This window comes from Catharus ustulatus, chromosome 9 (assembly GCF_009819885.2).
Source record: "Catharus ustulatus isolate bCatUst1 chromosome 9, bCatUst1.pri.v2, whole genome shotgun sequence".
Taxonomy (NCBI): domain Eukaryota; kingdom Metazoa; phylum Chordata; class Aves; order Passeriformes; family Turdidae; genus Catharus; species Catharus ustulatus.
Window position 1 is genome coordinate 23372127 of NC_046229.1, and position 26869 is coordinate 23398995.

The 26869-nt window shown below is 40.1% G+C and overlaps 1 long non-coding RNA gene across 1 annotated transcript; it reads right to left on the reverse strand.

Moving 5' to 3' along the window:
* Positions 1–3909: 3909 nt before the first annotated feature.
* LOC117000331 lies at positions 3910–26869 on the reverse strand. Its single transcript, XR_004418745.1, has 5 exons — positions 26685–26869; positions 20263–20350; positions 20014–20142; positions 15691–15855; positions 3910–4023 (listed from the first exon to the last, which is right to left on the reverse strand). It is a non-coding gene; the product is annotated as an uncharacterized LOC117000331 (long non-coding RNA).

The following is a 26869-nucleotide window of genomic DNA, read 5'->3' on the forward strand; positions in this document are numbered from 1 at the left end:
CACCCAGCCTCTTTGAATTAGAAAACATTCAGTGCAGTTTCCTTTCAAATACTAGATAAGCTGCACAAATAGCTGCCCAAGAATCAGAACCATGACTAATTCTTGTTCATTAGATGTGCAACATAAGTAACTACTTGTTTCACTACTGATTAATTGCAGTGAGATGCCTCCAGCCCTGTCACGTGTGTCCAGATCTGCTTCCACACTGCCTCCTTCGAGCAGTGTCATCATCCTGCAGACTTTTGCCACTGAGAGGAAACGGGAAAGGCTGGCTGCCAAGGGCATCTGGCTCTGCAGCTCTGGCTCCTGGGGATTTAAGAAGAGAAGGGGGTGATTTAAGAAGAGCTCCAGGGGGTGAGATTCAGCCACTAGTTCTGTTACTGCATAATACCCACTGTCCGAGGTACAATTCCCGTGTGGCTTTCCTAGGCCATCACATCACAAATATTTCTGGGGAGCTCTGTAATTTGCCTCAGCAGTATATACAAACATTCCTTAATGCATGACTTTCATGCTGTCTGCCTGCTTCCAGGATTTTCACTGGGTCACTGCATTGGTGCTGATGCATTCCCTGGGGCTGCACACACGTTGCCACGCAGCCAAAGGCAGGGAAAACCTTGCTATTTCAGGTTGAGTTGATTACAGGTTTTTGACTGAAACATGCTTTTTTTTTTTTTTTAAAGAAAACACTGAGTCACAAAAACTTAAACTTCCCTTTTAAATGGATTGATTTTGAGGGGAAAGTTTCCCAGATGGGGTGATCTTTCTGTATATAGCAAAAAAGGAATTCTTCCATGACTGGGGCATTTGTGTGTGGGTGCTCTGTAGCCAGCAAAGTGCAGTGAGTTGTGAAATAAGTCACTGATCCTGAGAGGGAATCAAGCAGGGCAGGGGTTTGAACTACTTTGCAGAGTAGTTTCTAAGTCTTTGGGCTGTGGTCTCAGTATACTCTGACAATCCATTTTGCAGAGCTAATTATAAATCCAATGGGTCAGGGAGACGTCCTAGGCCAGCACTTAGAGCAGCTGGGTGAGATAGGGCCAGTCACAGAAATGACCTGTGCACAGGTATGCAATGAGCCAAGGGGCGATGCTACTCTCTGTTCAGCATGACATAAATGCAAACTGAAAGGCCTCAACTCTCTTTTTTTTTTTTTTTTGTTATGAAGCCTTCCTTGTTTCTTTCTACCCCAATGTAACACAGATGAATAGGCTTAAAAATGGGGAGATCTTAAAAATGGGGATATCTATTTATGATCTCATTTTCCTCCACCTCCATCTTGCCTGCTTTTAATGCTCCTGTGCATTCCACAATTGCCTTGAAAGGACTAATTTTGTTTAATTTCAAAACTGAAGCTGGTGAGAACTAAGGATGCCCTGGAAGTAATTGCATTAACAGAAAGTGTTGCTGTGAGGTCAGGGGAAAGTGCAGGACCTGAGTGCTCAAAATACCATCAGCTATGTCATGAAAACAGATGTGCTCTGTAGCTCCTTTCTGTGTGTAGGGAATAGGCTCAAGATCAGGTTCTACTCTGAACAGCACAGCAAAGGTTTTTGTCCTGTTCTTCCACTTTCTACCTTTCCTTTCAGAAGGGAACCTAGTTGGTTTATTGTTTTTTATTCCCGTCTCCCCACTTGGTTTTCTGGTCTCTGTGGAAAACTTCTGAATTTAGCATACAGAAATTCTGACTGGTTTAAAAAAACCCTGAACACCAAAAAGCCCAAGCTGTCCTAATTTCCTCTATTTAAACCACATGTTGAATTATAACCATTTAAATAGGAGGAAAACAAAAACATATTTCACTGGGTTCCAGGAAAGCTCTGAATGGATTGCATTTTTATTAAGGTTTTATGTGCCCTATCCAAACACCCAAAAATTGTGCTGTACATCAGATTTAAAGTGAGCTGTTTTATTATGTGTCCAGAGGTGACTACATGGCAGTGTGCACAGCTTGTAGTCCCAGCCTCAGGATTCAAGGCTGATTCTCTGAGTTTTTGGGTGGTGGAGATCAGTTGGTTAGGTTTCAAGATTCAGAATTATTATGGACTATTTCCAGTGCGTTTTAAAGCAACACAGGATGAGCTCTTGAGATTCAGGTAGTAGCAATACAAAACGCTCCTGTGTATTCTCATACACTCAAAATTAATGTGAGTTTGCACCCTAGTTCTTCCTCTTGGGTTTGGGGCTGTCATTGCCCCCGAAAGGACTATTTGCAAATGTACCTGTGTTTGTTAATTAAGTCAGGGTTCAAGTTTGTATTTGAATTTGATTTTAATTCAAATCTAGCCTCACATACTGCAATTTTGACTTTTCATAATAAAAAAAAATCACAGATAATGTAACACAGAACCAGGAAGAAAAGGTTTGCAGAAAAAAAGTTTCCTGATGCCAGAGAAGCGAGGGATCTGACAGCCTAACTTGTGGCGCTCATTCTTGCTCAGCTACAGTGAAGATAAATTAAGGATAAATTACTCAGTGAACAAATGTCTTGTTTTTTCTGTGACTCCACCTCTTTTGGGCATCCTGCCCTGTCCCCACCCCTTACACTTGTCTGCATTTCTTAATGGCTGTATTCATGCAGCTGGTAATTTATGTGTTTGAGAGAAGATTTTCACAGTCTTCCCCTCAGTTATTCAGAAAATTTGAGATTCAAGTATGTATGTGATTTGTCAGGTCCCAAACTTCAGCTTAAAAATCATAAACATCTTAGGGGCTGGGCTTCAATGAGAGAAATTTTACAAGGAATAATTGCAAGTATAAGTTAGTTCTTAGGTCCTCAGTTTACACCTCACCTAGTTACAAAAGTTTGTCTTCAAAATAAATACAAAATAAATACAATGCCTATTGTAATATAAGCACAGAGTCATTTGGCTGTGACTGGGGCAGTTTGGTGCTCTGCTCTGGAAGACAGACGGAGCTGATCCTGTTACTGAAATCTCCTTGATTCTTTGGTGTCTGGTATCATAAACACGAATTGTTAATTTCATATTGCTCATAACAGGCACACTGTGAATGTCTGCAGAGTTTATAGGGGATCAGTTACAAATGTGATTATACCAGCCATTCCTCAGGACTGACACCAGTTTCAAATTAGAAGCTGACAGGCCTCACCTGCTCCTGGGTTCACTGACAGGTCACCTTCTTGTCATTTTGGCTATCCTCCCATCAAAATGACACCTGTGTTCATAAAGGGACAGCGAGGGACTCGAAGTTGTTAGAATTGTTGCAGAATAAGAATAAAATGTCATCTACTCCAATAATGTAGTGCTCAACTTTGGCCTTTCAGACAGCTTGATGCTTGCAGCCCCTGACAATGTTTCCAGCTACAAGAATAGCTGGATCCAAGGGTCAGCAGTTGTTCCCTCTTCTCCTCATGGATGTGAGGCATTCAGCTCAGCCCAGGCCACAGGGCACAGACAACCCCAGAGAGAAGCAAAGAGCTTGTAAAGTGCCTTTGCCTTTCTTCATGCAGGGTAATACATGTAGATAAACAAACATTCCTTACAGAGGCTGTTGTTACTCATCCATTTTTTTAAACAAAACAATGTGTGAAAAATAAAAGGTAAATGTTGTTAAACAGGTTGATTAAAAAATGAAACTTTTTTCAATTTGTTGAAACCTAATTCTTCATTATAGGATATTTTTCACATTCACTCAATTTAACGGAATAGAACTAGCTAGGTACAATTCTTGTACCTTTTAATTTCTCCAAACTAGGAAAATAGACTGCACCTTCAAATGCAGACTTTGGGATTACCTCTTATTGCTGTCATTAAAAAGGTAGAAATATCAGATCCCAACAGAGCCAGACTTTGCTGGTTAAAGATTGGGACTCTCTTGGATTTCAAGTGTAGCAAATAATTTTCCCAGCTATGGAACAGTCATACAGCTGTCTTCTTAAGGCTTGGCTTTTCCAGGAAGTGAAGGAAATGTAGGTGTATATAATCCCACTGAAGTTGCGTGGCACATTGTGTGCAGAGAAGAAGGTTTCTGAGTTGTAGGATGTTACAATCTCTTGTAAGGCTGTCAGGAAAAGAGCACAAACTTGTTAAGAGAGAGGGTAGGCAGAGATAAACAAGATGTTGAATTACACTTTGCCAAATGAAGGGCTCAGGGCAGCCAAGGCAAATATTTTTGTTTTCCTCTCCCTAAACTAGACCTTTATTTTTGGCCTTTTATATGCGGCTAGCAGAACTGTAAGGACATTCAGTTATCAGTTCCCATCATTCTCTGAAATCTGTCCTTGGCTTTATTTTGCTGGTCCAAGAAATATAACAGTATTGGCATTTTATCTGTGTTAATTAAACATAAGATCAGATTCCTCATGGTGTAAACAAGCATGACTTCAGGAGAGCAGTGCTGATTCAGGCCACCTGAGTGTCTGATTCTTAATATAACAGGGACCATGCTACAAGAAAGTGAACGGAAGCAAACATTTGTTATAGAAACTCATGTCACCAACATAGACTCCCCCCAGCATTCAGCAGGGAAAAAATTATAGCTAAGGTAGATTTACAGAAGCCACCACTTTTCTTTTAATGATTTGGATATTGATCATTTTTAATCTTCTTCTCAGAACAACCAGGAGATCTATTACAGCTTGAGCCAGCCATGAAAAGCAGGTCTGTTCTTTAACCTGCCCCAATTCACTTGGACATATTTTATATCTCCAGGGATTCAGCCACGAAGTCCATTAGAGCATCAGATGCAGTGAGGTCAAATCAATTGTCCATACTGCAGACAAGGTAACCATCATTTACTGTAATTCTCCCCCGTCATGGTAGAGGAGAGGAAAGGTTAAAAGCTGTATTACCATGAGGCTGTCTCATCTATCTTTCAGTATATTGGTAATACCTAAACATTGCTTAAAGAACTGAATGTACAATCTTAAATCTGGGTGAAACTGGATTTAATGGTTAGAATGCCAAACCAACAAATTTGCTAATGATTTTTTTTCAGGGAGGAGCAGACAAAAGGAACACTTTAAAAACAAAATGCAAAACCCTTTAAATATATTGTCACATCTGATGCAACACAGCCAACGCTATAATGGAGCGTTCATCTCAGGATGCTCTGAATGACTGATATTTATCCTTCCCCATATGTAGATATATTTACCTATGAAGTAATTTGCTGTCATCCCTTTAAGCTGGAGGTGCTACGGCAGACCAAAAATAAAAGAGGAAGTAAATTCGGGATGTATATTTTGCACTGTAAATCAAGTCCTTATGTGTTTGCACTCCAGGATGGGCAATAATAATTGACTGAAGCAATCACTGCTGTGGGAAAACAAACGCGCTGGCCGTGTCGCTCTGAAGGTCAGGCCTGATGACACAGTAAGCACCTGAACTCTCACTGACTCCCGGGGAGCCGCGGGTGCCCAGCGCCTCCCGGAGCTCTCCTGACAGCGACAGATTTAGGGGCTGGGATGAGGATGCTGCCCGCTCCCACCTCCCGCTGCTGGCTCCTTCATTTCCATTACAGTGCCGTGGCACCTCTGACTGCGCTCCATGCGGAAACTGCGTGGAAGCGGAGAGAAAAATGCTGTTCTGTGCCAGACTGCGTGTTCCTCCTCCTTGGAGACATTGCACCCTGGCCCTCACTAATGTCACAGGGGCTGCTGTGCACGCTGTGCCCACCCCTGTCCTACCCTGGGAGCTTGAGCACCGTGGCCAGGCCCTTGTAGGAGTCCTCTGTTGAAGTGGGAAGGGACAATGAAGCTCAGATTTATTTACTTGTCTGCCTTTTCTAGGTTAATCTTTTCTCTTCCCCTGGATTTTCTTAGTCCTGAGATTTTTTTATTTATTTATGTTTTTAAAAGTAAGCGATTGAATGAAGGAGTTACTGAAATTTTCCATATATATTTCAGAAATCTTTTCACTGTAGAAATGAGTAAATTTATTTCTGTATTTCGGAAGCTGACTTGCTGAGCAAGTCATGTATGCAGACTAGAGCTCAAGTAGTAAGAAGGTAATTAAGCACTGTTATTCTGGTATAAGTACATCAAATGTATTTCTGTGGCCAACATACATTCACGATATTCTTTGACGGAGAAAAATATGATGAATGCAGTAGGAGTGTAAGAGTTGGTGTAGATTGCAAATTATTAAATATTTTTATTTTGAAGCCTATTTTTAAGATCTTAGTAAGGTTTCTAACTTCAGCTAATGTGGGTATTCAGTATTCAGTGTGTGGTATTCAGTAACTGCAAAAAGAAACTAGCAAAAGTTTTGTGTGTGCTGAAGGAACGATAAATGTGCTTTAGATTAGGTGTTACATACCATTCACTTAACTACTTTTCCTCTTCTGCTCCTTCTTTTTATGGTTTACCTTAACACAGAGTCTGTGCGGGTCCTTTTCCTCAGTTTATGTTACACTATCACCTCTGAATTCATCCCTCTGAATGTCTCTTCCCAGATCATCTGCTAATGCTCACAAAAGTGCAGATTGGAATCATCATTCAATAGAAGTAATGCCACTCTTTAAAAAATTAAGCACTAAATCAGGTAATATTTTGTTAATTTTAATATAGAAATTCAGAAATAAATAATGGGAATTTAAATCTAAGAAGAAATAAATTGATCCAAGTCTGGAAAGAAATGAAGGACTGGAAAGTTGCTTTACTTTGTAATAGCTCAAAATTAGGGCTGCATGCAGCTTGCATGATCTGCTGGGCTCCTTGTTCTGGAGCACTCTCAGGTAACTCTCAGCTGAGTAGTCCCCTCTCTGCTGGCACATATTCTGTAATGCTAATTCAGAGAAAGGTTCACTGGGTTATTTAACTGAAACCAGAGCTTCAAAAAGATCAGACAAGCTTTGCTGTTCTTTGGCTTCAATGGGTATCACAGCACTGAACTTAACAGAAAGGCTTTGGATCTGGAAAAATGCTTACTGAAATCAACGAGAGAAAGAGCTTTAACTCCAGCAGTTAACACTTCATCCTGGCCCTTTCCTCTGAAGATACAAACGTTTGCTCTGCAATGCCCAGTCATGTTTCTCAGATCAATATGACAAACTAAGGGATGTGTATTTCCTATCTGCTCTGTTATCATCACACGTCAGATCCAACTTTTGAAAAAGAACTCTTTGATTTTTACAAGAATTCTACCCTGTGCAGCAAACAAGTGTATTTTAAAGGAAATCTGTTTAACTAGGAAAATCACTAAGGAATTCCTCAAGAGTTGTATATAGCTCGTAGTTGACAGACTTCCTTAAAGAACTCCTTTTTCTACGTCTACAGTAATTAAATTAAAAGTTGTCTTTTGAGTATTTGATGTTGGCATGTTGCATTTAGTTTAATTTTCTCCAAATGCTAAAGAGGTTGTGAGAGTTACAGGGAAGTAGTTAGGTCTTGTGAACATGAGGGAGGGTCAGAATCTCTGAATTTTCCATAAGGTAATATGGTCAAGAGACTTTCTGGTTGGTACTCCTGGTCACTCTGTGGGAGTGTAGAATTGCCTGCTTGTCACAGCAGCAGTCGCTGCCCTGAAGTGGAGCTGGTGGAATGACAGCTGCAGAGGTAAAGAGAACATCATTGTGGGGCTTTGGGATCAAATTCTACTTTTAGTAACCAAAAAAAGATGGCTCTGATTACAAAAACTGGTGCCATTAGGCAGAGCTGCTCTGGAAGCAAGCAGGAAACGAGCAGGAGTGTGTGAGCCACTGTCACCCTGCTTCATGTCTGAGATGCAACAGAAAAGCTCTAGCAGGAGGTTACCAATACAATGTCTTCTTATGCGAAGTAACTCCTTCTGTTAAAATTGAAATACTTTTTCATGAATAGCATCTTACATCTGTACAAAAATGTTTCCTACAATGATATAGGCCACCTGATAAAACTGTACAGCCCTTTCTCCTTTCCTTCCCTTTCTTTTAATGGGGTGAAAATTAGTAAGTGTTGATTGCCTGGCATGGTGTTTCCACATATAAAGCAAAACTAACTTGAAAAGCTTTGGAATTTCTCTTCACATAAGCATGCATTTTTCTGCCATGTGCTGAAAACCCTCCTACTCTTTCCAGTTTACAATATATGATTCTCCAATATGTCACTGTGAAGTCTCATTTATAGCAGCTTATCCATTAGTATTTTCTATCTGACTCTCTCGACTTAGGTGCTCTCTGATGTCCAAACTGATGAATCACAGAAGAAAGCTGGGGCCCTCATGCTTTCATGAGGCTATTTAAACCTTCTGGGCCTGAAATTACAGAAGAAAAATATGAACAATTCAAATTGGATATACAGTTTTAATTTCCTCAGATTTCCTGATGTTCACAACTTGAAAAAGGCCCTAGTGTTTGTGACCAGATGGAAAACAACCGGCTTAAAACAGAACACACATACAAAGCAAACCAAAGTGATTAATTAAGCCTTTTGGTATTTAATTTGGAATTGGATTTTGGGCTGAAATTTCGTGTAAAAGTTTTTCAAAAGCTGAGGGAAATGTACAGCAACAAGTGAGGGAAGTTCTTGCATTACACAGATCCATCTGCCTTGCCTACAGATCTGTTATTAACTGCCTTAAATGATGATTATTTCTCCAAACCAGCAAAACAATGTGAAAATGTATTGAAATGAAACATTGCCCTGAAAGAGCTCCTGTTCTCCTACAAGTTCATTTTTAACCAATTTGCCAGATAAATTCAAGGACAAAATTTACCAGGATTTTGAGAAACAAAGAAAAGCACTAGAAATATTTCCATCAATTAGAAGAAAAAACCTGTAGGACATTGTTCTCAATGTCCTGATTTCCAGCCCTGAGTTTAGTGTTACTGCTAGCTAAGTGGAAATCTGAATGAGAAGTTGGCTTTTAGAAAAGTGAATTTAACAGATTTATTTTCATTACTGAAGCTGAGAAAAATGCAAGTTGAGTGACAAGGAAAAAGTTATAGTATTGGAACAGCAAACATTTATGTAAAAAAAAAAAAGTAAAACATAGGAAATTAGATGGTTTTAAAATATATTTTTAATCATGCAAGATATCCCTTTCAGCACAGCCTGGGATAAAGCATTAATCTTATTTGTCTGCAATTAAAAAAACTACTCCCTCATAGTCAGGACTTTGCTACATTACCTCATTTTACCCACAGAAGCCAAACTGCTGCTTTTTGGAGACAGTAAGCCATAAATTCTTTTCTATGACAATTAATTCATTACTAATCTAGACCATGTCTCCAATGAACTAACGAAGAACTTTAATATTGAAAAGCACCTCATAAATAATTTACAATAAGCCAGAAGAAATATTGAGCATTTGTAAATATGACTTCTCTTTGCAGGATTTGTCTCCCTTTTACTTTTTCTTCCTGAATGCTTGCTACAATTATCTTTAAATCTCCATGAAAGAAAGCAAAGAAATGGGAAATCAGGTTTGTAATAATATTAGTCATCTTACTAATGGATATCCTATAGCTTGTCCTTTTTTCCACTTCTCTTACCTTGTCCTTTCATAACTCAGCCAGACAGACTCTTAAATACCCTTTGATTGGAGCCAATGGGTCTTACAAATGTAATTTATGCAGGAGTTGATGATTTAAATGGAAAAACCCAAAAGTCTTGTGCTTTTAAAAAATGTAAATCTGTCTGGGTCTCATTAAGGAAGGTTCTTGACCACAGGAGAAACTCTCCTCTTTCTATTTATTTATATATATATATATTTTAAAGTCATACATTTATTCATGAGATTCAGATATTCTTTAAAAAAACCCAAGAAACAAGAAAACCCCAAACTTTGGAATCATGGTTTTATCTGTTGGCTTTTCTCCAACAGCCTCAGCCAAAACCTTGCCAGAGGTGACATGCAGGATGCTGTCAGCAGGGAGATGCCATGATGACCTCTCTGTCAAGACAGAGCAACAGTGCAAACAGTGCTTAAGACAGGAATTCCAGGGACCAGTGCATTTATCTTAACCCTGACTCTGAGAAACTTCCACGCATCTTTGGAAAAAAAACCCAAGCACCAATGATTAAAAGGGGGAGCTATGTGTAAATCCTTGTTACCTTTCTGGTACTGTATAGAAATTAAAACATGACAACTTTGCCTCAGCCATAATATCTAAGAAATCCCAGGAGAATGAAGGGTGAAAGCAGCCTGCCTCCATTTGTGAGCAGCTGAGGCTGGCTGATGGCGAACAGCTTGTGTTAATTCGTGGGTAAAGCCCTCCTGATGCAGATTGACAAGTTGTTTATTAGTGAGGCTATAACTTGAGGAGAGAGAAGGTTCCTCTGAACTACTCCCAGCATAAATATCTGCAGTTATTCTATGAAGGTCCTAAATGCAAACTTGTATAGATGGATGGCTAAGTTACATTTTTCCAAAAGAGAGTGCCAGTGTATCTGTGAAAGATTCTATATGAGGGACAGGCTCATTTGTATTTTTATAATTTTGTGAACTCTTCCACAGTCTATTCATTTTCTTTCAAATTTGGGATAAGGATATCCAATAATCTGGTTTTCTTTTTGCCTTATCTGCCTTGCAAAGATTATGCTGGTGTGCTTGAGGTGCTCCTATTGATATTTCAGATCTCTCAACAGAGACTGCGCCAGATGGTAGTGAACATACCTGGCACCTCCTCTGGAAGGAGACAGATTTTCTTTTAAGGAATTTTACTATTTTACTGGAGAGAAGTACTGGGAAACTTCTTTAACCTGAAGGCTTTAAAAAGATTCAAGCCAGATTCTATTTGCTTCCTCTTCTTGCTATGTTCAGTGTGTCATAGCTGCGTGAGAAATGTTCAAAAAGAATGCCTAGTTCACTTATAGTAACTTAAAACTTAGCTCACCAATTCTGATTCATACCTGCTAGCTTGGAAGTAAAGAATGAGCAATGTCTTATTTTTAAGCCAAGTATGGAAATTAGATATGGTTTCTGCCTTGTTTCTGCTTCCAGTCTTCTTGAGTGTGTGTGAGAGAGGATGAGGACAAGACAAAGACATCTACAAAGAGAAGTGGAATATCTCCTTGAAACCAAACCAGAATTCAGTTACTCCTAGTGTGTATTTTTAAGTGGCTTAGTTGATGCCATATTTACTGCACACGTATCAGAAGGCACCACAGTGGTTGACTGTGATCAGATGTTTATGAACAAAGCAGGACTTTATCTTCCTCCAGAGGTTCCCTGCTGATATCCCGGCTGTACCCAGCACTTGGCCTTGCAGCGCTGTGCTTCAGGATTCCTGCTGGAATCCTTCTCCAGGGATAACCGAGAGATGCTGAGAGAGTGGGGAACTTGGATGAGCCTTGTAAGCTGTGCCTCCTCTCCTTTCTTTTTTTACTCACTTGATCACATCAGCTTCTGGTTTTAAAATGATGACATATTTTAGGGTAGTATTTGAAAACCCTGAAGTAAATTTTCTATATATTTCTATTTAGTATACGGTTTAAAGTTTATTTATTTAGTACTATATCTATCGAGAACATCATACTGTCAGAAGATTTCCTCTATCTCCATCTCTTATTTGCTCTTATTTTCATCTTAAGCACCTGAATTATTGGAGGACAATACATTAATCAGACACCTCACAAGCCAGAATTCTATGTAGCTTGATCACTTTTGGGGTAAAATTTAGCTAGACTGCCTAAAAATGCTTATTGGTCTCTATGGATTTGTGCTGAATCTATTTAATACAAAGTGTAATATAAAAAGCTCTTTCTGCAGTTAATTAGCCTCCAGGTTATTGCAGGCCCCAAGGCATTGTATTTGAGTTGTCATTGCTACTTGCAAAGATCAGCAGTATTTAATTCTTGTGTTACACAAAGTAGATTCCTTATGCTTATCTGGCTAGTGTTAATTCATTGTTTCCAGACTCTATTTTTCATTTTCTTCTTGGCTATTAAAGCTGGTGCTGGAGATGAGGAACTTTGCTGAAAGCAGATGTGTTACACTGAGACAGTACCAGTTTAAATTATGGCAGAACTAAACTTTAAGGTTCCTCCAGAACTATGCTATTTGTAACTGCAGGCAAGATTTGTTCTTGTTACATGATAAAAATAAAACAAATAGGGTCCACTCAGATGCCTTTGGGATATAGTAGATCTGATCTTATTAATTATTCCTGTTTTCTAAGGAGAAAACATAGGGTTTCCTCCACTTGATAATTTTGTTTTCTCAGAAAACATTTACACATGTTTCAATACCTAGCTAGCCCTGGCAGGAGTTCTTTAGTGGTTAGAGAAGTGGCAGAAGGTTAAATCATCTGACTTTGATGTGATGTTGATTGTTTACCCTTAGTGTACAGTAATATCTTAAAAAAACAAAGCCAAGTGGGTGTATTCATTACTGGCCAAACACGGCTGACAAGTTAAGGAATAAGAGACTCCCCTCAGCTGAGACCAAAGTGCTTCATTTTAATGGAGATTACGGTAAGAACCAAATGAAGTTGTCTGAGGGAAAATGATGTCTCCTGAGCCTTTCTTCTGGTTTGGCCACAAGTTAATAACACAACCAGCACTTAACAACAAAATGCAGGACTGTATTATCTTTTAGCAAATGCCAGTCATGGGCAATCCAAACAGGTCAATTACTAGCAAATCTCCAAAGCTCTCCTGAAACCTCAGAAGAGTTAGAGATGCCAAGAAAATGTCTAGATGCACAGAGACAGAGGAACAGAAATAGGGCACAAACCAATTTGCAGAAATGGAACTTAACCCTTAGAGGGAAGAACCCAGCCTGCTACATATTCATTTCCACTTCATTAAATATTTATGGCGAGACATGCATGTAATGTGATTCTGCATTTTGGTAAAAGCACAGACTGAATCTGTGCTGTTTCAGCTGTTTAACCTATTTTTTTCCATCTTTCTGTATCTCACAGGTATAATGGGCAAACGTGAGGTTTTCTGCCACTGAAATGTTAGACATTTGGAAATGAATGCGTTCTCTTGAATAATCCTAAATCAGCACACACAAAACAGCATGTAGAGACCAGTGACAGCCTATTCTTCAGCTCAATAGCATGTCTATGACTTATTAATATTAATGAAACCTGTACACAAGCATGTGGGGATAATTGACCTCATTAAATTCCATTTACTCATGAGCTACTTTGTAAGGTTTGCCCCTTAGTTATCATACTTTTTATCAAGGATAAAAGTTGGAACAGTGTATATGCCAACAAAAGACTATTTCAAAAGTAGATTTGTGGAAAAAAAAAAACAAAAAAACAAAACAACAACTACCAAAACAGAAAAAAAAAGAAAGGGAAGAAAAACTCAATCAAAATGAAGTACCACAGTGTTTTCATCCAAACTTTCAACAGCTAATGAAAACAACCTTATCTTTGCTTTAAACCTTTATAGGGACAGGATATCAAAATCCTTTAGGGGATGAAGGCATCAGTCTGTGTCTATTTTTTTTGGGATCTCTATTTTTTTCATTTGAAGGACTTTGCATTGAGCTGGGCAAACATTAGAAGGTTGAGCAGTATTTCAAATACATATCTGGAGATGTGGATCCATTCAAGGCAGTATGGACAGGACTCTGAGAAGCTTGATATAACTGAAGATGTCCCTTTAGGGCACTTTCCAACCCAGACCATTCTGTGATTTTATGGTTTAATTTTTTTTCTCTTAAGTTCTGGGAATTTTGCCTTAACTGAGTTTTCTTTCATGTTTTTACTATTATTTTTCTGAGAAAGGGAGTAGAACAAGATAGTCAATATGGCTAAGAGTATCTGATAACTTTCAGCTGATCTTTTCTTTAAAAGAATTAGCCCATGATATGAAATTGATTTGCAAAGTTATGTACAACTATAACACTCCCAGACTAACCAAGAAAAAAATACTTGTGTTAGAAGTTGCTTTAGTTTTGTCATAGTTACTGTTTTGTCGTAGATATTATTAAAAATAGTTTCCCTGGCAGTAATTATAGTTTCTTGGTAATTCTGTCAAACGTCTTGGAACAAATCTCATAATGAGATCGAATCTTGCACAACAGGAGCACTCAGACAACATGAGTTGTTGTATACCTTGTACTTTGTATCCAGAAATTAGCATTTTTGTAGTACTAGCACACTTTCAAAATCCCCTTGTTCGGGGCTGAGGGCACTTGAAGATCGATCCAGAATCACATTTGGTGTCCCCAGACCTGAACTGGGTGTACACAAGCCCCAGCATGTCTCCACCAGCTCCAGGCTGACACACTGCTCGTTGCACCAGAGCAGAATGAATAATCTCCAGACATGAGTTACTGGCACAATTAAGGCAAGAGCACAGCTGACTGACACAGTGAACAAAAGACCTTTGGCAAAGCTTCCAGTGCAAAAGCAAAGAGAGGAAATTCACTCTTGGCACTGAGTGCTCGCAAGTACAAGCAGGATGAACTGCTGATTAACAAGCTCAGACTCTCAGACCAAATTCCAGAGGATGAACAATGGCAATAACATTCTGTTATGTCTCTCTACAGCATGCAAGCAATTTTTCATTAAGTTAGAATCCATAGGCAACTCCAGCAGTACATTTTCACAGTTTAATTGATATATATGAGGTTTGGCTTGCAGCTTCAAAAGAAATCAGAATTACAGAGAATTCTGTACCATCCAACAAGAAAAGCAAAGCTCTGTAATATTATTTATAGATGTGGTAGATTTTGATGGCTCTAACACAGCTGGGTCACTCAATAAGGCAGGCAGGACACAGTTGTGCTTCGGAGGGTGCACACTGAACTGGGCTGCTGGGGTTTCCTCCTAAAAATGAACATGCTGATCCCTCCATGGGGCTCTAGCAGGTTTGGGGGCATGATTTCTTCTACAACTATCAGGTCACCCCTCTCTGAGGGACATATTTTCCCCCACATTAGTTTGATTCTTTTATAACTTGTACCAGTTTGTTTGCTGTAGCACTTCTGGTTTACTGGTCCTTACCCAGCTTGCAGGGTCACCTTTGAGCCCTTTCTCACATATTTTCATCTTCTTTTTCCTTGCCTGTGGTACTGAGGTCAGTGCAAATAATTGATTATACTGAACTATTACTGGGCATTTCATATTTGAAGGAATCATCTCTGTTCCAAGTGTAATATTTTTTTGACACTGATCTGATGCAGTCCTGGAGATATTTTGGTCTCATAGAGGAACCTTACTGTCTTCCCTTACTGATTATTAATGCAAATAAGATATTCAGGTTTCCTGCAATGTCTTTCTCTTCCACAACTGCTCCTTTTGGACCTCTGTCATATGCTGGCACTATCAGTTCACCAATTACCTTCTAGGCTGAGGTAAGTGAATGCAGTTATTAGGTTTGTGTGTTTAGCAAGTCACTCTCCAAAATGTTATGGGCCTATTTACAGTAGTTTCTTCTCCAAGTCAAGTCTCTAATCTACTTTACTCCATAGAACAGGACTTACTTTCTGAAGGATGGCTTTTTTCTCCTGGTAACCATGTTCTCTGCCCTTTAGACATGGTAACTAATTTTAAGAGACTATTTAATGGTATACATTTAAACTGAGCCTTTAGGCAGTCTCCACATGGATTGTGCTAGCTGTGCTTTTTTTTTAAACTTAACTTTGCCATTTTAAGGTAAATTGCTGCCAAGCCTGAAGTTTTTTTTACTTTATCCACCTCTGAGGATTTGAATTTGAGAATGACAGTGTCAGGAAATAATTCTTTTCCTTACACTTAGAAAGTTGGCAGCTTAGCTCTCCTGAATGTGTGTGACCAGTAAGAGGTAGTGGCATTCAGGTATGTCAGTCAGTGTCTTACCTCAGTTCTCACTCCTCAGGGGAGCTCTTAGAGCATCTCTGCAGAGCTGTAGTAAATGGCCCTCGGTGCTATCCTCTCCTCTGGCAGCTGTGAGAGACCCCTCCAAGAGACAGCCCATGGCCATGGAAGGGCTATGCACAAGTGCACAGTCTCCAGCTGAAGAAGCTGCAGACAAAAACATTACCTTGAGTTCCCAACTTTTCAAGTCCAGGGAGAAACTTAATTTAGGCCTTTGGTGAACCACACCATGCCAGGAGAGGTTTTCTGAACTCCATGCTTTTATATCACACTTGACCTGGTAGTTGAGTAACACAGCGTGGCACTATCTGATTTCTCCAGTGCTTACAGCAAAATGACTTCATAATAAAAGTATTCACATTCTCCTATACAACTTCAGATTTTGCCAGAGTGTTATGTTTCTAATCATGAAAAACATGGCTTATTCAGATGATAAAGTAGCCATAAATAAAGAGCTCACAGGAGCAGGCTGACAAACAAACTTTTTATATGTTGGGTATGTATGGGGATGTAGTTTGTGGTGACAGCACATTGCTCAGAAAAGCAGGTCATATGCTGCTTCCTATTATACCAGTGTCAACCCAGAGAATTTCCATTGTCTATATTTCAACCAGTTCAACTAAGATAAAGATCTCTGCACAGGATTTCATAGCCTTTTTGCCACTGTATAGTATTATTAAAAAAGAAAGTACTGTAGGGGTCAAATTACTTCCAATATTGTTTGTGATAATAAATGTACTACAAATGGTTTTGTTTCATCCATTAATCATAATAAAAACATAAAAAAGGCTGAAATAGATTTCAGCAAGGCATCAAGCCCTTCTCTTGCAACGTTTTGAAACTTAGGCATGTGGTACAATGCCTGTCATGGAAATCAGACACTTCAGGGTAGGCATTGCCATTTTAGGTTGCATAAGGATAAGATAAGGATCAAGTCCTCCATCTTAGACTACTTGTAGTAAAAAGAAACAAAGACTAAATAATTGAAAGGACAATAGAGAGGATGGTTCAGAGGCACAAGTGAAGAGGTATTAAAAAAGCATCATGCCCCATTCACATATCCAAGAACAAGAAGAAAAGGGGAAGCTCTGTGCAGTGCTGGGCTGGCAGAATGCACAAAGACAGCTCTAAACCCAGAGTAGTTCCCAGCATCTTCCCCTGCTAATCTCTGGACCTGAGTAACAGGGCAGATGTGCTGGCAGTGGGGCAGCCCCTGCCAGGGCTGTAATCCCTGCCCTGGAGGGGAAAAGAAAGTGTTAAATGTGCCACAGGTTGGAGAGGCACAGCAGGTGTTGCTTTAGCCTGAGAGTGATACTCCAGCCAGCCAGAGCCCTGTGAGGTTCACCTACCTGGCAGGCCAGAGCAGGGGAACTGAACTGAAGGCTCAAAGAGACAGTGACAAAGGTAGGGCAGCATCCATGGAAAAACCCTGAGCAGCTTAACTCACACTAATGGAAAAAGGGATTTGAGTAGCTAAAATCTGCTACATCAAGCCGAGATGAAAATACAACTCATTTCTGGGCTCTAAGAGTGCTGGGAGAGAGAAGAACTAATGCCTACCATACTCTTGTTCTGGAGGATTTGTTTTTACCCTCCTATTTTTTAATAACACAGAGAGATTTTATTTTCAGTCTAAATATTTACATTTTTTGTGTGCGAACTCAAGAAAAATTTTAAATGTGGTTGCAGGTTCAAACACTTTTCACACACACACATACTGTGCTTCTGATCCCATACTTCTGCAAATACTTGTTTCATTATGTGCTCTCACAGAAGACAGCAGCAAACTACACACAAAAACCTTTTTTTGTTCTTTTAAAAAAATTTAAGCATAATATAGTCTCTTTCTAAGAGAGCAATATAAAGCAGATATTACACAACAATCAACCGTTGTATGTGAAAGGGCAAAAGGTACATCCTATTGAAATTTGTAACAATGTAAAAGTAAAACCAGAAAAATTTGCTGAGCCCCACCTTTCTCTGTAATTCAGCTCTCATAACTCCTCCTTAACCACCCGGGAATTCCTCACAGCACCATGGGTACATTTGTCAGCTTCTTACCCTGTGATCTGTCACAGCAATTTCTGATGCCATATTCAGGAGTTTCTCAGGCTGTGCTCTGTGAGGTGTCCCATCCCCGACCACAGCCCTGGCACTCAGCAGCACAGCCACAGCCTGGGAGAGAAACGTCTGCATTCTGCTAGGACTAAACCAGAGTCACCATGGTATGCAAAAGGTGAAAATACCAGTTTCTGGACTGATGTGACACCCCTTTTCCATGCTGCTTAGTTCCTACACCTACAGAATGACTTGCTGAAAAAGAGGATGCACCATCTGGTCCCAGACAAAGGCAAACCTTGAGTTAAATAAGAGCTTGAAAGGGAAATAAAGGTGCTTGTGGAAGCCTACGGAACTGGATGCCACTGCAAGAGCTGCTCCAGTGAATGAGGGGTTCAGAGCTGACAAAATAAAACTTCAGAGTTGAGAAATGAATAGTTTAGGAGAAATGGAAAACTAAATGAAACCACGACGATCATCAGAAGTGTACATAAAATTACTTATATTAGATTTGGACAGGTCCTCAAAGGAAAATAAAAACATCTTGGTGTAAAAAAGATCAGCCACAATAGCAAAGTGGGTAGTCCTGGAAGTGCATGGGCCTTTTTATTTCGGAAAACCAACTTATCCATATATGATTAGTTTAATTTTTGTTATAGAAGGTTTTATCCCATTTTTATGATTTTAGGATTAATAAACATTATCCAAGTCAAGCATAAAATGAGCAGCACCTCATTCAGCACATTCACTGGAATTTCCAGTGTATTTATCATTTTCTTCTGAAAGCATGGATATAGCAATGATTAGAAAACAACATGGCAGGAAACTCTTGATGTTAAACATTTGAGTTATGTATTACAGATTGTCTCAAATTCTCTGACTTTTCAAATTTATATATTTTCAAAGTTTTTCTGAAGCTTTTGGCACATTTTCTCCTAAGTATGTACAAGAAAGAAAGAAGATTCATGGAGGACTCCAGCCTTCTGTTATTGTTTAAACACTGATGCTTAAGGTTTAAATTTACAGAGATCAAATCATTCTACATCAAAACTAAGGTGTTGCCTGTTTATTTACAGACCAAGCTCCAGTAGTAATGTGTATTTGTCATGGAAACTGATTGGAGTTTAATTCTAGTCTTTCTTTTGCACCAGGAAAATGTGAGTTTCATTTTACTCGTCTCTGTTTTCAATTATAATTTGACAAAAGAAATAACCACATTACCTATTTGATTTGCCAGAACTTTATCCCAGCACCACCTGTTGAGCCCTCGGCACTTGAATTCTGACATACAGCAGAGAACAAAATTATGCAGTTGGCATTCTAACCAGCAAGGATGCCAACAAAAGCATAATATAGCCTTTGTACTCAAAGCACAACAAAATATATATTAAGCTACCAACTGCAAAGGTTTAAGCAAGCCACATTTAATTATACATGAACATATCTTTCCAACAAATAGCTCAGAAGAAAAAATGCTATGGAAGTTAGAAAGAACCCTTTTGGTTTGCCTTGGTAAATATTGCAAGCTTAAAACAAATGAAGTTTCACAATACCATATAGATTTACATCAGAAATGGCAAGAGGACAGCCAGCTGGTTTATTTAAATAGATGGTTTCAACACTATCAGTTTCCCAGCTTAAACAAAATGCCCTATGTTCACTTCTGGCAGAAGATCTGACCTGGTGCAGCCCTAGTATCCCAGGAGGGTGGAAGAAGAGGCTCCCAGCACTTGTCTGGATCCAGACCTCTCTTCTGCAAGTAACTGGAACCAAAATAGAAGGGATCAACTGTGTCTTTGATGCATGTTTCTGAAAGCAGCACTTTGCCACAAAAATACCCACAAGTGCTTCCCTGGCTCTCCTGGTCTGAGCACTGCACAGAAGAGGGATGGAAGGTGAAGGAGGTAGGACAGGCCAGGAGGGATGAGGCAAAAACTCTGCTCCCCAGTTCTGCAGAGGTCTGCACAGGGGCTGTGAACTCACAGGGGATTTGCACACTGGGAAGAGCTACCAGTGGTTTTAGCATGGATCTTAGAGCTTCCAGAATTTGTTAAAAGATATGAGTCAAATCACTGCACAATTTTTAAAGGACCATTTAAAAATACTGGTGATAGTGACAATTCACAGATTTTTATCACTTCCCCGATAAACCTACAAGAGATTTAACTGGTAAAAAAACCAACTTATTTTGTAAACAAGGGAACAAAACAGCTGTAAATCACAAAGTAATGAACAAGTTTTACTTACTGTGTTAACTTCTGAATCCTGAGATACTTAAGTAATCCCTTCCAGAGTGGGCTCCTGCAAGTCTAAATGGAAGAGACACCTCGTGGCACCTGCTTGATCCCCGAGATACAAAGTTCTTTTATCTGATTCCTGAAAGGTATTATATGCAAACCAAAAAGTTTAGTGAGAACATCCTCTGATAGAAAGTGGAACATCTCCTATTGTGTTCAGAAAAGTGGAGAAAGGTTTGCATGTGGATTGCTTTCTTACCAATGCATTGCAGCAATCAGCTCTCAGCAGAACTTGCAGGAGCTCCATCTTTGGAGGGTTGAACTGGACTGGACACAGCATGAGCAACCTGAAATAATGAGACCTGTGCTGAGAAGGTGATTAGATCACCTACAGAAGTTTCTTTCAATCTAAATTATCTAGGATTTGAAAACTGACCTAAAAGAAATCAGAAAGGTTTCCCTTACTATTATTAAATTTTAAAGAAATGCAATTCTTGTCTTTTTATTTTTTAAAAAAAAGATTCAAATTACATATTTACTATTTATAATAGCTTCTGAAACATATATTTTGTGATTTGGTATGTAAATGTACTTTGATTATTTAATAATTTTTACTTCAAGGATTGATTAGATAGAAGCACATACATAAACAGTCTCGTAAGTATACTGGGTGCCTGTGGCGTCATTCCAATCAGTTGATGAACGTGCTTGCCTAAAACTTTAAAATGGTGGCTTGAAACTTACCCTGATACCCTTAATTATTCTGTGTTGAAAATGTAACCTGACAATTGTTAATGAGAAAACCTTTCCTTCAAATTTGTAATAGAAACTGTAAAACACTTTCTAAGAGACAAGCCATATTTAGGAAAGCCAAATCTAGCTGATCTCTCCTTCTCAATTGCAAATATCCTTTGTGGTAACCACATTTCATGCAGGAGAATAAGGCTACAGGAAGTACACATATGACAGATAGTTTGGCACCATCCACTTCTGGATTTCTCAGATGTCTAACAGCCAAGAAAATGTTCCATCCTTTTAATTTCTTTCAAATAGCTGATCCTTTGTAGTATTTACGCTAAATGAACGCTTCAGATGGAGTATCTGGATAGTGTTTGAAAAGGGCATCAAAGAACTCTCCTGTAACAGAATCCAGCACCTCCTAATTTCTCCCTTGTTCAGAATAGCTACAAATACTTAAATTGCAATGTGGATAGAGCTTTGAGTTTTAAAATTATAAACTACTTAGAAAACTCACTCCAGAAATGCACTGTGTGGTGTACTGCCTTCCACAATCTCTCTAACATTCCTGGCATTTTGCTGCCTCACAATAGCCTTCAAAGGCACTGGAAACACTGGAACACTTCCTTGCCCAGCAGACACACAGGAGAACTGCAGGTGGATTGATGAGCAGGTTGAGCTTGACAAGTGGAATTTTCACCCTTGACTGCTGTTGTGAATTTAATGAACCCACCCTGAATATTTGAGGCAAGCATTTCAACTTGACATGGAAGTTCTTGCATGTAAAACAGACATGAAAATTATGAAGCTCTATAGGTAGATTATAATGAGCTGTACAAGAGGCAGCACCTTTTTGGGCAATTGTTAAAGTCTGCTATGAGTAACCCAAATGCCTCAAATACTATTTAGCTCCTTTTGCACTCAACAGGTAATTTCTATTAGTGCCTTGTATCATCATATAAAGTGGGATTCACTATTGAATTTAATTCCACTTAATTGTGGACCATTTGGGAAGCATTAACAGTTCCGGATGAAATGTCGATGGCTCTTTCATTAGTTTGGTGTTTTGTGTCTGCAGCACTGCTGCAAGGGAATGCCCTCACTTTGCATCACATTTCTCTTATTTGAGTATTCTGATAGTGCACACACACACACACACACACACACACACACACACACACATACACATCCTTCAGAAACCCCTGACCCTAGGGATCATTCCACTTTAAGCTGAGTTTACCTGTCACTGAAGGTGACTGAGGTCAGCTGACTTAAAATGACTGATCTATAACCCAGACTTCCTGAAGAGATAATTTAAATCCAAAGACAGTCTCATAAATTCCCAGGGAGATCTTAGTATCCTAAAAATAGACTTGACACCACTCCAAAGTTTAGCTTCTGCCTTGACAAAGAGGAATCTAAGTCAGCTCTGGTGCAGATCCTTCACCAGAGATACTTCTCAAAGTTCTCCTCAGCAGTCTGTGTCTTTCTTATTTTTTGGCAACTTGTCATTCATCCCTCTGCCAGGTTTCACTGATACTTAGATACTGCTGCTGATGAAGGTGAGAGAGATAAAGAACTTTCCTGTATCTCCTCCTTGACATCACTATTTGGGCAGATACTTCTGTAGAACTGTGCTCAGGGTGATTGAAGCAGAGCACAGACTAGTATTTGCACAGGACATAGAACAGAATTCTATAGCAACAGCTCTGGAGTTTATTGTATTTGTAGAATGAATCTTGGTGTATTTTTTGAATGACCTATTGAAGATCTACACCAAGAGCAACATTTGCTATTACATTCTGTGGCGTTTTTGCTGGAACTTGTCCTGTTCTGTTTCCTGCCCATCATAATCACATCATTCCTGCTGCAACCTGAGCCCTTGACTGCTCTGGAAACTGGTTGAGATTTACCCAGTACTGCATCCCAACACAAAGTGATTTCCTGTCTCAAATGACTAAACTGTTGCATTGAGCAGAGAAGGACTCTAATTTCACTGTCACCCTCTGAGCTGGCAAGATGATTCATCCGTTTGTCTTTGTGCCGAAGGCTGCTGTGAGGAGCAGGCTTTGGAAGGGGCACGCAAGCAGGTGATGATTTCATGTGGCAGCACCTAACACTGCCTGCTTTCATTGGCACCTCCCCATGCAGGCAGCTGTGCAGACCAGGCAGCTTAACAAACACTCATGAAATGACCATAAATTGTCTTCAGAGAATTGCCTTCATTCCTGATTGTCTTAAGAGATATAAACACATTTTACCACTGTGATATTGCCCTTTACAAAGGGGTAGACAATGCACAAGGGACTTCTTCCATTATATGGCAGTAAAACCAAAATCACTATGGCTCTTGCCAAAGTTTAGATAGATTTGGTTCGATGAATCTGGTGGAAAATTATGTCCAATATTTTGGGTACTGGCCCATACATCTCCTTACATCTAAGCAGTGCTTCTCACAGCTTTTAAAACAGATTTCTAAATTCTGTTTTGTTTTATTTGGATTATAATGTTTAAAAAATAGACCACATGAAATGCAATATAATTTTAGCTCTGTAAAACGTGGCTCTTTCTGATGATTTTTTTTTTTCTAATTGGAAACAACAGTGATTTGTGCACTGCTTTTCTTGGATGCTCCTGTTCTAGGGTTATCTGTTACCTCTGAGGGCAATTGCTCTTCACATGATATTGAAATAAATAATCTTGTGACAGAGCTGGAGATGACATGATGCTATACTGAAGGTAACTGGTACAGTGGCAAAAAAGATGGGGCTTTTCCTGTCTCACTACCAACGTCATTAAATTTTTGTGGGTTGGGTAGTTGAGTGAAATCAATAGAGTATTCTGATGGACTTTCAATGGACTATGAATGTTACTGATAACAAACTGTTTAGTAATGGAGAGGCTGCCCCTTCCCCTCAAGTTTGAGCATTATATAGGAGAAGAAGGTAACATAACCTGTTTTAAATTCCAAAACCATTATCTTGGAATGTTTTATTTTGAATGACTGTAAACTAATAAAACTTCAGCTTTCTTACATGTCATTGGAAACAATCAAACCACTAATATTTTGTCAGAAGGAAAGTTTGCAGACAGCAAGCTAAAATATTTGCTTGGTTGTCTTTGGCACTCTAGTATTTAAATGTGGGGTGTTTCAGGACTGTCGATAAGTACAGGACTCTTAACAGGAGTTATAAGCAGAGATCAATAGTTCTTCCTACAGCAGGTCATCGGGCACATAACTTACTGAAATGGAAGGCTCTGTGCTTTTGACCTCTTTCCTACCTCAACAAATAAATCTGGGGCAGGGCAAGCAAATCACTGGTCTTAAGCTTGGGGTCTTCTGGAAATCCCTCCATTAAGCAGAGCCCCTTGACGAAAGAATTAAATTTGTTTAACCGTGTTTGCATACGAAGCATGAGGTTGCCTCTGATAATAGATGGTTGCATTCACAGAGGATTTGGGCTCTGTTCTGCTCCCTGGGGTAGATGTTGCTACCCTTGTGGGCAAAATCAGACTGGGAAAGCTAAGCAGGGGTCTAAACACGTAGTCTGAAATTCAAGAGAATTAACCTCCGATACAGAAATTTTCACTTCTGAAGCGCCCCTTCCTTCTGACGATCTTTTGGAGGGCCAGCAGACCCCAGGGCTCAGCAGCACAATGGCATAGCAGCCATAGGAGCTGCAGCTTTGCACTGGGAATTCAGCTTTGCACCGGGAATTCAGCTTTGCACCGGGAATTCAGCCGTCTCTCGCCACAGGTACGGGCGAGCGCCCGCCCGCCCGCCTTGGCCCGGCGGCAGCGTCCTCTGCTTCGGACACGAGCCCGCCCCACGAGCTGGCCCTGCGGCGCGGCGCGGCCCGGCCCGGCCCGGCCCGGCTCGGCTCGGCTCGGCTCGGCTCGGCCCGGCCCGGCTCGGCTCGGCTCGGCTCGGCTCGGCTCGGCTCGGCTCGGCCCGGCCCGGCTCGGCTCGGCTCGGCTCGGCCCGGCCCCGTCCCGCGGCGGGAGCGCAGGCGGGGTGGGAGCGGCGCGGCCGGCAGGGGGCGCTGCCGGCCCGCTGGGCCCCCTCAGGAAGCCGCGCTCGGCCGGCACAGCGGACACAGCTCCCTTCCACTTCTGGATTGCGTACAAACCTGAAACCTAGCACAGGTACTTCCGAAACCTCTTCCTTTAATATCTCAAATGAAGAGAGGAAAATAAATTTGGCTCTGACCTGGTGCTTTTTCATCTACGGATGTGTTTTTCCACTGTGCTTTCCCTGTGTTGCTCTGAACTTTGTTTCACAAATACCTACATCAAAAAAACTCCACAGATACCTCTAGGTACATTTATAATACCTCTCTATTCTTTGATTCTTGAGTATGAAATAAACTGAATCAACCATTTAGGTTTACCCTTCTATACTTAAAAAATAATGAAATACTACAGCTTATGGCTTTTCTCCTCTGGATGGCAGTAACTCCTGCTTAAACATTCGTGACCCGTGACTGCCATATCCTGCAGCAAGGGATTTCCTTTTGTTTGTCAGTGTGCTATCCAAAAGAAACATTTAATTTCATTCCTTCTATGTTTTTTCGAATTTAAATTTGAAAGCTAAGTAAGCTTTCAAGGAAGGAATCTGTTTAATGTAAAACTCTAATTACACAGGTCCTATATATAAAGCCAGAACAGGAATCAGAAGAAAGGAACTGGTGTTGCACTTTAGTATTTACTTGTATCCCACTAACTGTTTCATAAAAATGACCTGATGACGTTAAGAAAATCAAGTTCCTTGACATTAAACAACGAAACAATACCAAAGAGACGGAAATGTCCTGACCTGAGAGTGTACCAGAACATCTGTGCCTTTAAAATGCTCTCATTGTACCAGCACATCTGGATTTCTTGACTTTTTGTTACAACATGAAATTTTAAGACAGAAAATATATCTAGTAAAGGTGATTTACAAAGACCCACTGTGTATTCATGCAAGTTAAACAAGAGGTATGAGTGGGAATTAAGCCCTTCTCTCTTCACATCTGAGCAAGGAACACTTTTTCAGTAACAAAGCTGGACTTACATGTAGGACTTGTGCCTCCTCACCAGCCAGGACTAACTCTATTGCCTTGTTTTACTGCTGGTGCAAACGAAGCAGTTCAGAGCAGCAGTTTTCAAACATCAGTGCCTGTATTTATGCAAGTGAATCTGCACTTCCTGCTGATTCTGACCAGTTGAGGTCTGTCCTTCAGAGCCAGAGTGACCAGCCTGATTTCTGGGGTGCTCTAAGGGCAGTGCTCCCCAGCTCCTGGCTCAGCAGCAGCAGCATATGGAACTTCTGTTTCCTTATATATATATCCATATGTATTATTCTATCAGACAGCACATCACTGATTTTAGTTCTGCATTCATTTCCTGGTCTGTGGACTGAGATGGCCAATGGGCCTGTGGGTGTTTTTCTACCAAGAGATTAGTGCTACCAATTCCTTTGAAAACCTTATCTGTTTTCATATGGAGAAAAAACCCCTTAGTTCCTAGAATTAAGAAAAATGTTTCTGCCCACATACTTTTCAGTAGAAAAAAACAAAATTTGGCAAGTTTAAGTTAATATTTCCAGAATCAAGACATTGCTTATATTTTCCCTCCAAATTGCTAATGCTCAGGAAAATGAACTTACTTAGAAAGCCCTATTTCTACAGCTGTTGTCCTGATCTTTAGCAGCCCAGTAAGGTGTTGCCCATTTGCTTGTCCTGCCTGCATCTGAATGAGGGAAGCAAAACAGTTCTGTAGTACACGAGCTGATCCTGTAAAAGGCCCTACCCAAGCACTGGAAACCCTCTGTGGCGACAGAAACATCATTCCAGCACTGGAAATGAAGTGCTTCACGAAGACATCATGTCTCCTGAGATTCTTCAAAAGACAGGGGAGCAAACTTTGTTACTGTCCTTCTGGAAAAAGAGTGGCACCTACCTGGTGACATGAATCCAGCTTCACAGTGCAGAGGGAGATGGAATCACAGACATACTGTGTTTGGACAGCTTTGTTCAGGTAATTTTCTTGAGGGGTGTAGCAGAGACGCCCAAGAAGCTTTCAGGTTTGAAGGTATCAGTGGGAGATAAACTTCAAATTACTCCAAGCTAGTGTCTTGGGCTCTT